This window comes from Colius striatus, chromosome 23 (assembly GCF_028858725.1).
Source record: "Colius striatus isolate bColStr4 chromosome 23, bColStr4.1.hap1, whole genome shotgun sequence".
NCBI classification, from domain to species: Eukaryota; Metazoa; Chordata; class Aves; order Coliiformes; family Coliidae; genus Colius; species Colius striatus.
The window spans coordinates 7,076,861-7,089,218 of NC_084781.1; the positions used below are offsets into that span (position 1 = coordinate 7,076,861).

Genomic DNA, 12,358 nt, shown 5'->3' on the forward strand with positions numbered 1-12,358 from the left:
GCTGCTGGCATCATCCAGAAGTGAGTGGACTGGCTGACGAGCCTGGTGTGCGTGTGCACTTGTGCGGCTCCCTCCTGCTTGCGAGGGGGAGGGAGCAGGCAAAGAGCACAGACAGACACTGAGCCAGCTGTGTCCTCTCTCAGCTGCATCCTGCTCGCCTGTAGCAGCAGCAGCAGCAACCACAGCGGCCTCCAGTCAGGCTGCGGCTCCTGAGGTCAGTGGAGGGCTGCGCTCTGCTGCCCTGCTGAAACAAACGGTGTGTCTGAGATGGATGCTATTTCCCCCTGAGCTTGTACCCGTCTGTTTCCAGCACTCTTGCCTCCTGTGTCCCTCTGCTTCTCGGGTCTCATCTGCCTCTCCCTGCTCCAGTCACTCCCACCCCGGTGGAGCTGTTGACGGAGGCTGTTGCTCAGGAAAAAGAGGATGGTAAACTCTGGGAAAACTTGTTGGGAAAGACAGTGTCATTCTGGCCTTCCTAGGTGCTGGGGCAGGCCGACTCTTATGCGTCGCGTGCGCAGGCTCTGGGAGATGTGGCAGAGAGGGGCTGAGGTGTGGGATCACCGTAGCACAGTGTGGCTGAAGAGCAGGGTACCAGCGCGACCGAAATCAGAGACTTGCAGGCTGATAAATCCGGGCGGAGTGAAGCTCGGTAGGAGTAGTCCAGGTGCCGCCGTGGCAAAGTCCGGGATGCGGTACTGCTGCGTGCCCGCGGTGCCGAGACTCGGGTGCCAGCGTACCCGAGGGTGTGCAGCGTCTCACGTACCTGGATGGGCCCTGGCAGGAAGACGGCATCTCCCCTCCACAGGCCCAGGTGCCGCTGACGAACGCGGAGCCGGTCCCGGCGCCGGCGGCGCGGTGCTGGTCCCCGGCAGGCCGCTGGGCGGCCGGCGGAGCGCCCGCGACCAGGAAGCGGTTAATCAGCGCGCGGGGCTTTTATTTTGACAGGGCAGCGCCTGGCTCCGCGCTCGGAGGAAAGTGAATGATCCTGTTTCTCCAAATGATTATTCAGGCTCCGGCGGAGAAAGGAGCACTCGGCACGCAGCGCCTCGCCCCTCGCCACGGCGTCCCCGCCCGCGCCCGGGCCGCCGCGCCCGCCGGCACCGCAGCCCGCCGCCCGCGCCCGGCCGCCCGCCGCAGCGCGGGGAAGCCGCCCGCGGCCCGGGGCCGGGCGGGCAGCCGGGGCCCGCCGCGGCCGGACGCCCACCCCCGCCGGCGGGCGCGGGCTGGAGCCGCCGCCGGCGGAAGGAGCGGCGCAGCGGGGCGGGGGGCTCCGCCGGCGGCGCCGGCCCCGGCCCCGCGCCCCGCGGCGGGCGGCCGAGCCATGAGCGCGGCCCGCGCCGCCGGCCCCGCGCCGCCGGCCGGCCCTCAGCAGCCCGCGGAGCCGCGCCGCGCCGCCCCGGCGAGCTCGCCCGGCCTGCCCTGAGCCGCGCCGCCGAGGTGAGTGCCCCGCCGGGCCCGGGCGGGCGCCGCCCCATTGTTCCGCCCCGGGGGGCCGGGGCTCCGCTCTGCTCTCTGCCCCCCGCCCTCCTCCACGCTCCGCGCAGCCCGCGGCGGCGGCCGGGCCCGCCTCGGGGCTGTCAGCCGCGCGCGTCCCGGGGCGCTGCGGTGCCACGGTTCCCGTGGGGGCGGCGCGGGCTGCGGGTGGGAGCGGCGAGAACTTGGAGGGGAGACGACGCTGGGCACGGCTTGGCCTGCCGGGCGCTCCCCACGCGGGTCTATGCCCCTGGCGCCCGCGCTCTAGCCTGGTGGAGACTGGCCGGCAGCCTGCGCTGGCAGGAGATGTGCTGTCAGTGCTCTCACCTTCCCTGGGCACGGCTTGGACGTCAACCCCGGTCCGCGTGGCTCTTCCTGCTTTGCTCGTACGTTTTGGGGACTGCTCTTCCCGGGCCGTGGGTCATTTCTGCAGGGCCAAAGAACTTAATTGTACTGTGCCTGCTTTTACTTAGGCGGCTCTGGGTTTTGTAAGGCGTTATCACTGCTCTTGAAGTCCCAGGGAGGATTGGAACGTGATTCCTGTATCTGGATTTGCCACGTTTCACGGGAGGCTTAAGTGAAGGTTCCTGTCAGGGCCCATCCTAAATGTCAGGAGAGACCTCTCCCCTCTCTTTGCCGTGTCCTACGTGATGGATATCTGGGCTGTCCTGAGGGAAACCAAGTATGTGGTCAGCCTGCAGGAAAGAGGGTAAGAAACACTGTGCCTATATGCTTTCCTTACGCATGGAAAGGAACCAATGTAACAAACCCTTCCCTGCGTTGTATTACGGACGAGTCTTTAGCAGGTGGTGAACTCGTCCTAGCCTCGCTCTGCTAGCAACCACTTGCTGGAGTAGAAATGTGAGAAGGATGCATATCTGAACACATAAGTAATGCTACATGACAGGGCAGGCTGTTGTGTTTTGGTGTGCAGCGTCTGCACGCCTCGGGGGCAGTGCTGTTTGACAGGGTCTCGAGCTGCAGTGTCATATGGTTTTGTCCTGGCTGTGCAGGGCCCCTGGCAGTGTGGCATGGAGGACAGACCTTGGGCTGCGGTGCATCCCTGCAGAGTGCTGCTACGGCAGATTAGCCACGTGCTCTTGACCTGCAGGGTCCACGAATGTGGCTGCCACTCATTGCGCTGCCCAAGCGCTATTTCATGCCAGGCATGCAGGAACGATGTGCAACTCTTTCCATCCGTCAGCTGCCAGGTCTAGGCAAAGGGATGCCTGTGTGCCTTGTTTTGGTACTTTGGTGGCAGGAGGGATAAGAAAAGTGAGTTGTCGTGGAAGTGATTTGCCCAAGATCATGTGTCGGGTCTGTGACAGTGCTGAAGCAAGCCCTTCTTTGGGTTTGGTGCTCACGATAACTCTGGCTGCTGCCAGACATTGGTATGTGACAGCCACCCAAGGTTCCCGTGCAAAATATTAGCAGGTCAACATTGTTGCCTGATCCTTTTTCTCCTTGGTAGAAAAATGAGTGGATCAGCATGCTGTCTCCACAGCAATTGTCATTTTCATTGGGGGCTTCTTCCAGAGCATTCGCACCCTGAGTGCTCTAGAACCATTTTGTCTGGTTTTTAATGTGCATTTTGCCATTTTAGCTGGGCAGATGATGTGATTGGAGACTCACCACCACCCTCACCTGTATCTTCGTGCTGCTTGGTGTTTTTTACCCTGCAATGTTGTAGGTGTTACTATGTCTCCCTGCCCCTGGGAGTCCCTCTCCTTTCCAGACTTACCCCTTTCTCACTGGAGATAAAAACAGGCATCAGCTAGAAGAAAGATTACTCAGAAACTTGAAGCCACACTTGTTCAGTCGAAGAAAGTAAAGCAGTTCTGTTTTGTACTTTAAAGCCCTCTGCCTTTTGCAGCTTGCTGGGCTGCTGTTGGAAGGTGTGTGTTTGGCCACTGTGTGACAGAGGGGACAGACCTCCACGTGAAGCGATTGGGCCATCACAAGACTGGAAGTACTGAGCTTGCTGGGATATGCTGCTCCAGGGCAGCTGCTTAGAATGCACTGGACTTGCACTTCAGCTCCAGGCTAACTCTAGCCCATAGAGCTGTGGGATTTGCTTGTGCTGGCTCAAAGTCCCTAAGGTCCAAGCTGAACTTGGTCTTTGACTTCTCTGTTGAGTCATTGACCTAGCTGGCATTGTGTCCTCCATACTGGCTGTTTCGGTCAGGTGAAAAGCTTTGCTTTTCCTTCTCACCAGTGCTGTTCTTTCTTGCTGAAATGTTGTGAGCACTCTCCCTCTGGCAGCACTTGTCATGTGTAGGGGGCTCTCGGTTCCCTCTGCGAGGAGCATCAGCTGTGTCCCAACTGATAGCTCTTTCTTGCTGCTGTAGAGGCATTTCTGGCTGTGGCTTACCCTCATTTTTACCGCTAAGAGTGAAAGTTGTTTGCCACTGGAGTGCTTGAGTATCTCTCTCTGTCCCCACAAGGTCCAGATGTGCTCTTGCTGGCACCAGTTGCGTGTTCCAGCTGCTATGATGGGCTTTAAGCTGCTTGGGCCTGGCCGTTTCCTGGGGATGGCGCAGGCTGACTTCGAGCCCTTAATTCCATAGGGCTCTATCAAGTTTTAAGTACCCTGGCTAACGAACCTCCAAGCAGACCTCTTCTGGAGAAGCGATTTCCCTGTGGAATGTCACAAGTGTGCTCTTCCTATCTAAGAATACACCAGGACTGTGCTCCACCTGTGAGCGGGGTCTAAGCCGAGCGCAAGCCCAGAGTTTGCCCCACAAATGTGGTTTTCCTGGTGCTGTTGCTCTTTTGGGAAATACTCGCATCCTGCCAGCACCCTGGATGAGGGAGAGCAGATGAGGCAGAGCATAGGAGAGTCGTGCTACATTTGAGACTTGCTCTTGGGGCATTTTGAAGAGGAAAAGTGGTACATGGGTGTGTGATATAATGAGGGCTAGAGATGTCCCAGCGATATGGTGTACGGATGCGGCAATATTTTGTCAGCGTTATTTAAGCTGCATTGGCAAAGCGCTAGGAGGATTGCCAGCATGACTCTTCTGGCAAATCAAAATAGAATGCAGGTCAGGACTCAGTGTCGCTCGGCTCTCCTTTCCTCCCAGGGAGATGTTGACTGGGAAATACATGTTCGGGTGACCTGGTGTGTGGTTCTGTATTTCCAGGGAAATTTGTAATTGATCTCCATGAGATTAAAACTACCCCAGGAGGTTTCTTGTAGTGCAGAAGCTGTGATAAAATACACCCATCTTGCTGCCAGGGGCATGGGAGACTTTGCAGCTGCTTTGCTTCTCAGTTGCACGTTTCCAGCAGTTCTGTGTGTTGCGGGGGCTAAGAATGGCCAAAACATTGTTCCTCGGTTCTTGCCGACTTCTGTTTTGAAGCCACTTGCTGCTTTCTGGCAGGTCAGTCTTCGCTCCTCTGGTTTAGCATCCCTTCTGAGAGCACCATCCCTGGCACACCCAGAAGGAAGGTACCAGGGGACCGTTACCAGGGGTTGTCAGGAATGGTTTCTGTTGCTGTATTTTGCCCTTGCTTGGCCTCTCCGCGGGAGGCAGCACCAGCCAGACCACGTGGCGTGGATGAGAGGCACCCTTCCTCCTTCTGTAGTGCATGTTCCAGGTCATCTGCTTGGCACCAGGCCCTTTGTGGGAGTGAGGAGCTGGTTTTGTTTTCTTCCTACCTGATTTTCTTTGAAACTCAAAGGCGGAGTGGTGATGGATTTTGTTCTAATTGGGACCAATTCGTGGTGGCGTTTGCAGTTGCCACCAGGGCCGGACTGGGCAGGAGCCAGCGTAAAGGAAACAGTGTCACTGGCACCTGCTTTTTATTTAAGGGAGAGCCACACTACAGAGGGGCAACTTGCCAGGAGCCCTGCGCACTCCCCGTGTCCTTGGCAAGCAGAGCTGTGCTGGTTGGTGCCCTGGGCAGCCTGGTGCCTGGTGCGGCCAGACAGAGCGTGGGCTGGCCCAGTACGTCTATCTGAAGCCTGCATTGAGACTTGGGAATGGTTGCACTGCTGTCAGGTGTCCTCACTGGCTCTGTGTTGCGTGTCTTGACTGCTCGCTCGGTCCTGGACCTCCCTTCTCACCTGGTACTCCTGCTGCCCCTCTTGTTGCTGGCCACAACCCTGTGCTGGGGAAAGCTGCCTGAGGATGATGGGCCACAGCACCCCGAAGAGATCAGTGGAAACCAGTTGGGCTATCGCTAGGTGTGTGTCCAGGCTGGGCGCAGCCAGGGGGGCGAGATCTGTGTCCCACTTGCTCAGCTCTCTAGGGAGATGGGCTGCTACTTTGGCGGTCGCTGGTGTCTGGGCACAAGGGGCTCCCTTGTATCCCAGTATGTGTCTGAGCTGCCAGACGGGTGCATCAGGCAATGGTTTCCAGCCCCTTCAGGCTGCCGGTGATGAGAGGGCAGGGCCTTCACCTGGCCTCATGCTACCGCGTTGTTCTGGGCAGCTGCAGGCAGAGGAACGTGCCAGCTGTGCCTCAGCGTCTTTGGGAGACTGCGCTTCCCCAATGCAGGCAGATTGTCTGCCAACTTTGGCCAGAACTGATGTAGAAAACAGTGCTTTGTCCACAGGCAAGAGTAGGAGCTAGGTTTGAGGTCTGGCCTTTTTCAGCTGCGACTCAAGATGCCTTGAGTCCCAGCTCAGGGATGATGGGGAGCCTCTTCTGATGCAGGGGTAATAGCCTCAAGATGGCTTAAAAACTGGGTTGTGTGCTGTGCCCAGAGGTGGGGCGTCACCCTGTTTGGTGAGGAGCTCTGCTGGAGCCAAATCCTGGGCCAGGAGCCAGGTTTGTGATCCGTGCCAAAGAGGGCGAGACTTGGAAAGCAAAGCGGAGCTCCTCCTGTGTGAGAGATGGCCTGAAATACCAAGCAAAACCACAGAGTGCTCCTTGTTCCTGCCTATGCCTACTGGTCTTCCCTCTCCCCAAAGTACGTGGGTGGCCACAAGACTGACCTGCTAGGGAGCAGGAGGGCTGTACACCCCTGCTTCATCCTGCCTCTTCAGCCTGCTGCTTGGGTTGGTTTTCTACAGTGTAGTTTTTGGAGGATTTTTTTCTCCCTTTAACCTTGCCTCTCCCATTGCTCTGTCCTCCCCATCCTTGCTGCTACTGAGCGCTTCCTCCTCGCGGGAGAGCTATCTGGAGCAATGCTGTGTGCGGTTGCGCTGCGCCTCCTGTCACAGCTCAGCTGAGCAGCTTTCCTTTTCCTTGCTTAGCTGTTTACTGCAGTGGCCGAGGACAGGAACAGGCCAGGATATAGTTTGTGTAAAAGATACTTCACGACACCGACTGTTTACAGACTCCGTGCTTCTCGAAATGTAAGCAGAGGAAATGCCAGGCTCTGCCAGGGTCTGTGTGAGCAGTGTGTCTCCTGCGCCTTGGGTGTCTTGCAGCCTTGGGCAGTAGCGATGTCCTGCACTGTCACGGGCCGGAGGAGGTTTTGAGGGTTCTGCAGAAGATTTTCCAGCCCCCTGAGAAGCTGCAGGTCAGGAGCTTCTCTTGTGAAGCATCCTCAATGCTCGGTGGGTCTGTGAGCTTTCCAGTCACTGTGTGTGTCATCTCCAGGAACTGCCCAGCTGAAAACAATGTTAGAAAGCTACAACTGGTGTAGTTACAGAAGAAGTCACAAACTGTGTCTCTGGCCAGAGAGATGAGTGTCCAGTTCTCTGAGGAGCACAGTGGTTCTCATCCAGTGTGCACTCTGCAGAGAATACCGTGCTCTTGTTTGGAGAGTCGCACACAGGTTTGTCTCAAGGGTTCAAGTCGAGGGAAACCACTTCTCTCTGTTTTTAGTGTGTCCTATCCTGAAGCTGGCTTCATGGATGGTGTCATTTGACTTGCCACCCAGGACCTGGTAACTGTCCCATCAGGGACTCTTAGCATTTCAATCTTCCTAATATAAAATGTATTCCTAACACCATCTTTGGCAGAAGGGCCCTGCTAAATAACTGCATATCGGTGAATAGTTGTGCTGCCCTTTGAAAGGGGTTTCAGCAGCGGCTACAGCCACTGTTGCTTTGTTCTGTTGTTACTTGGTGCTAGGCTCCTGGCTTCTTGGGAAAGGCACAGTGTGAGGATGAAATTGGTAGAGGATGCTGACGCTTAGAACGGTGTTTGCAAGGGTCCTGAGTAGCCACCCTGTAGGTCTCCACACTCAGGGCAGCGAGGAGCTGGATGGGGAGCTGAGAGCAAGGGCTGCATCTCTCGGTGACCCTCCCTGACAGCATAAGCTGGCCAAGGCTGTGGAAACCCCTGCAGCACTGGAGCTTTCACCGCTTCCTCAGCAGGATTCGTTCCAGCGCCACTCTGCAGCAGAGGATCAGGCCAGACGGGGCCTGATCGGAGTGGGTCCGGCCACAGGCGAGCCTCAAGCGCGGCAGTTAGGCTGGGCTGAAAGCTGCCTGTGTCCTGCCTCTGTGCAGCCTTGTTTGAACTTTTCTCTGGCAAGGAGCAAAAGGAACTTGGGAGACCTAGGGCTGGTCCAAGCAAGTTTCCTCTGCTCTCCCCGCCCCTCCATGCAATGAGGGGAACGGCAGCAGCTCCAGACTCTCTCCCAGAGTGGAACGGTTTGGGGGAGACCTTGGTCACAAGAGCTTTTGAGCAAAGCCTTTTTTTGCCTCTGGTGTTCCCTGCCTCTCAGGCTGCAATGCAGGGAGGGGGAAGACAAACTGTGGTTCAGAAACAAGCCCTCTGGATAGCAAGAAAATTGCTGAGTAGCCAGTTTCTAGGTTGCCTAGGTCCTAGCCAGGGCCCGGCATGGCTGCCAGAAGCAACAGGCCTGGAATTTCCTCCGCCTGGTGCCAGCTCCTCTTGGGCTGGCCGCAGCACCTCTGCTGGGGCTGGGGCTCCTCTCGAGCCCTGTGGCTGGGGCGGTCCACGAGCAGGGGTTACGCTGGAGCTGGAGCTGCCCCCCTCACTCTTGCAACCTGGTTTCTATTTTCTTTTCCAGGGTCCAAGCTGTTTTGAATTATGTAGCCTGCGCCTCCCGCGGGGCTCCTTGAGCAGCCGCCTAACGAGCTGAGCTCCTGACAAACTTTGCTCTGGCTCTGGCTACGCTTGGAAAATTTTACAGCCTTTTCAGAAAAAGGAAATGCCAGCAAAGGCCTGTCTCTTCTTACTTTTATGAGGGGGTCCCAGCTGAGAGGGGGTGAGATGGGTTTGGAAAAGAAGACAGGAAGGATTTTGTGGACTGTGATATATATACTTTCTAGTGATAGGGGCGAGTGGGCTCGGAGCCTCCTGCCCGAGCTGGACGCAGCAGGAATGAGACCTGCGAGGCTCTCCCAAGGGAGAGCAACACCTCTTCTACGGGGAGGCAGTGCTCTGGGTCGTCCCTGCCAGCAGAGCTACTGGCTGCTCAATCTGTGATAATCAGACTTCTTCTGAATGGCAGAGGTTTTGTTGTTACTGTGGTCGCAGGCAGAGGCTCCTGTGTGTGGATGTGATGCGTGTCAGTCCGTGAGGCTCACGGGAAGGACTGCCACTGGATGCTGGGCTGGTGGTCTCCCTGTCATGGGGCACGGCAGACTGCCCAGGCAGGGTGCTGCTGGGTGCAGGAATGAGGGAACGAAGGTGTCACCAGCACGACATTTGACCCCAAAAGGGCAGCCTTGTGTGATCTTCCCCTTTGGCTGAGCAACTGTGTTATAGCAGGAGAAACCAGGGCACAAAATAAGCTCTGACTTGCCTGCCTTCCCTTGGTGAAACAGCGCTGAGAAGGGAGCTGGGAGCCCTCAGTTTTAGAAAAATCCCCCTCAGTGAGGTGCTGAAGGTCTGCTTGCTTCTTGCCTTTGTCTGGTTTCCTTCAGCAGAGCCCACTGATGGCAGCATTGACCTCCTGACAAGCGCTTCAATCCGAAGAGGCACTGGGGGTATGGGCTGGTCCTCGCCATCCTCCTCGCTTGTCCTCATGGTGTCCCAGATCCCTTTCCTGTGGTAAAAAGGCACCTGCAGGGACCAGGACAGGGATGTTGGTTGGAGCCTGTAAGACTGCAGCAGCCTGGGGAGTTGTGGGGCTTCTTCAGTGGGAGGGATCGAGGTTTCTGTACGATCCGTGGGCATCAGCTGCTGCCAGTCGTGGTGGATGAGCATCAGACATGGGCAGGGATGGCTCTGTGTGGAAGGAGCCTTGTGCCAGCCCTGCTTTGAGGGCTTTGCCTGTTACGCCTGTCAGGAGCGTGGCTCTGGATGGCTATTTGATTTGGCAGCCTATGGAGGCCTGGCAGCCCTAAGAGAGGGATGCAGTCACCACAACCGTGCCCTCCTCTCCCTTTTTTTTGTTACTCCACCCATCCCTGGCTTTCTGCCCTGTCGGGCAGGAGAAAGCACCTCCCTGAGGCTGCGCCCCCTCCTCCACCTGGAAAATGAGTGAGATGTCCCCTTTCCTTTCACGGGGATCACGGGCAGAGGATGAGATTGCGTTTGACAGTGGAGGCCAAGCGCCTTTGCTCTGCTGCTGGGAAGTGCAAGCACGGCTCTACTGTTAGCTTCTCACAGAGATGAGCTTCTCCCTCCCGGCTTGTTCTCAGAGCTCCAAAAGTGTGGGGAGCTGCTGGACTTAGTCTTCAAAACCTAGTGAAATACCTTTTTGCTGTTGTTACTTATTTGTGTGATGCCATCCACCTGTATCTGGTTTTGAGTGTCTGAAGTGGGTAGGTTTTGTACACTTTTATTTAGTTTCCTGATTTTTGGTGAGGAATCCTGTTTCTCATGACCTTGACACAGTGACAGAAAAGTCCCAAGCACCGTTTACCATCTTTGCCATGAGAACAGTGCAAACCCGAAGGAAGAACAGATAAGTTCAGGAGGTACGACTCTACTTCAGTCAGTAGCACCTTTCCTTCCAAAACACTTCCACAGGTCAGAGGTTCAATAATGATCTGCCTAGGGCTGCCAGCCTCTGTTGGAGAGGTCAGTGTGTGTTCTGCTCCTTACTCTTTAAAAGCTATTTTTTTAAAAAAATAACCCCCCAATGTTCGGTGTCTGAATCTGTGGTTTGATGCCTGTTTAAAAACAACCAGCAAGCAAACAAAACCCCCTCCAAAACCTAGTTTTCCTCATAACTGAAGTCATAAATGTTTTATTGATAAAGAAGGAGCTACTTTGTCTGAAGTAGAGCTTCAGAAAGAGCTGTCCTGCTGCGTAGAGATATTTTTATGTAAATGCAGTTTTAGCCTTGATATTGCAGGTGTGTTTGTTGTTTTAGTGACAGGGATTTGCACACCTGAGCATTTGTGGGGTCGGGACCTTAAGCGTGAGAAGCCACCCCCCACCCCGTACAGCAACTGAGAAACACTCAGACACTCAGCTGCTGGCAGCAAACGTTTAATGTTTAGTTTATTATGCTTCTTAATCAAAAGTAATTTCACAAAGTCCTAGTGTAATTACAGTACATTAGTTATATTAGCAGGGTTTGGTATTTTTTTCCCTTCTTAGTTGAAGGGCTCCTGGTGTTTTCCCGGTGCTGGTATGGACCCATACACAACAAATCAAAGACTGTTGTGGTAATAGGCTGCCTTTCACAAGTTTTGAACTCCCAGCAGCAGCCTACAGGCCCCCAAAGCTCCACAGTGTGTAAGTTTAACACCAGTGAAGGCGACCGGCCAGCCTAGGATCTCATAGTTCTTGGACTGATGCTGGCAGTGCTGTGCTCCAGGCCCTTCGGGCAGAAAGGGACGACGTTGACATCCCTCGGGGCTGATGTTCCCTGTCTGGGTGGTGATGCTGAGCTTCGTATTTGCCTCACTGCAACCAGATGGAGAGGTTAATTGCTTTACCCAGCCTCAAGCTGAAACAAGATTGCAGAAGAGGGTAGCTGTAGTTGAGGGTTGGTTAGTTGGAAGTGGGAAGAGGCATGGCAAGCGTGTCCAAGAGTAGTGCTGTGTTTTGGTGTTGCCCTTCCTCCAGGCTCTGGACCCTGAGGGTCCTGGATGGCTGCTGTTTGATTCGTGGCTGGTCCTGGCCACGGGTGCTGCGATGGCTGGGACCGTGGTTGCTCCTTGCTACACGTTTGGGAAGGCTGTCAGAGCCACGCAGAGAATTGATCTCTCTTGGAAATGGACAGAAGAATCACAATAGTGAGGAGGCCAGGCTCTAGTTTCTCTCTCTGCTTTCTTCCCTCCCCACTGGGAACAGGCGTTACCGTGCCCGGAGCAGCTCTGTTGTCCTGCTTAGCAGACTCAAACTGTGGGCAAGTGGCTTGAGCTGAGAGCCTAGCAGCGCTCCTGCCAGATGAGACATGCTGGTAGCCAGGGTGGGGACGAGGCAGAGCTGGGACCTGGCTCAAGAAGAACATGTGCCATCCAGGCTTCCATTTGCACACAAGGTGTGCATCTCAAGGTCCTCCCTGCTCTGGATAATGGCTGACCCTGGGCTTGGGAAGGAGGAGAGGCATGGGGGGAGTTGGGACTGTAGCATCCAACAGTGGGGAATCTGCGCGTTGCCCGTGGCCGCTCGGCTGGTCTCATGCCTTGTCTGATTTGCATATCAATTAATTTTTATTTTAAGAGGACTCAAGTGGACCCAAGTGCCAGACTGCATCTCAGCATGCTGTAGGAGGAGCCCAGGAACTGCTTGATTGATCTGAACAACAAGCCTGAGGGAGGCATAGCTTAATGAGCCAAAGACCCCTCGGTCTGAAGTCGGGTTTTTCCTACCTGAGACAGGCAAGCGACGATTTTTCTGAGGATTTTAAGATCTTTTTCAACAGTCGGGGCATTGAGTGAGTGAGAGGGTCGTGTAGAGCCTGGCAGCTGTCAGGATACTGTCTGATGGGAGGATGGCTTGCCTAGGACCCCCCGCTGCCCTCGGGTGTCCCAGTGTCACGGGACCAATTCTCTAAGGTGCTGCTCCCAGCCACTATACATCTTGTCAGACCAATGCTACCTGGCTCACTCCAT

At 55.8% G+C, this 12,358-nt stretch overlaps 1 protein-coding gene across 3 annotated transcripts in view; it reads left to right on the forward strand.

Moving 5' to 3' along the window:
• The first annotated feature begins 1,362 nt into the window (after positions 1-1,362).
• The window catches only part of BCL9L (BCL9 like), a 46,525-nt gene continuing 35,529 nt past the window's right edge, over positions 1,363-12,358 (forward strand). For 2 of the 3 annotated variants that reach the window (XM_062014022.1, XM_062014023.1), the window contains exon 1: positions 1,363-1,437. The gene's annotated coding sequence lies outside the window, so the exon portion shown is untranslated. Of the gene's footprint in view, positions 1,438-2,150; positions 2,183-12,358 lie in introns of those variants that run through there. The other variant, XM_062014026.1, reaches the window with a different exon arrangement.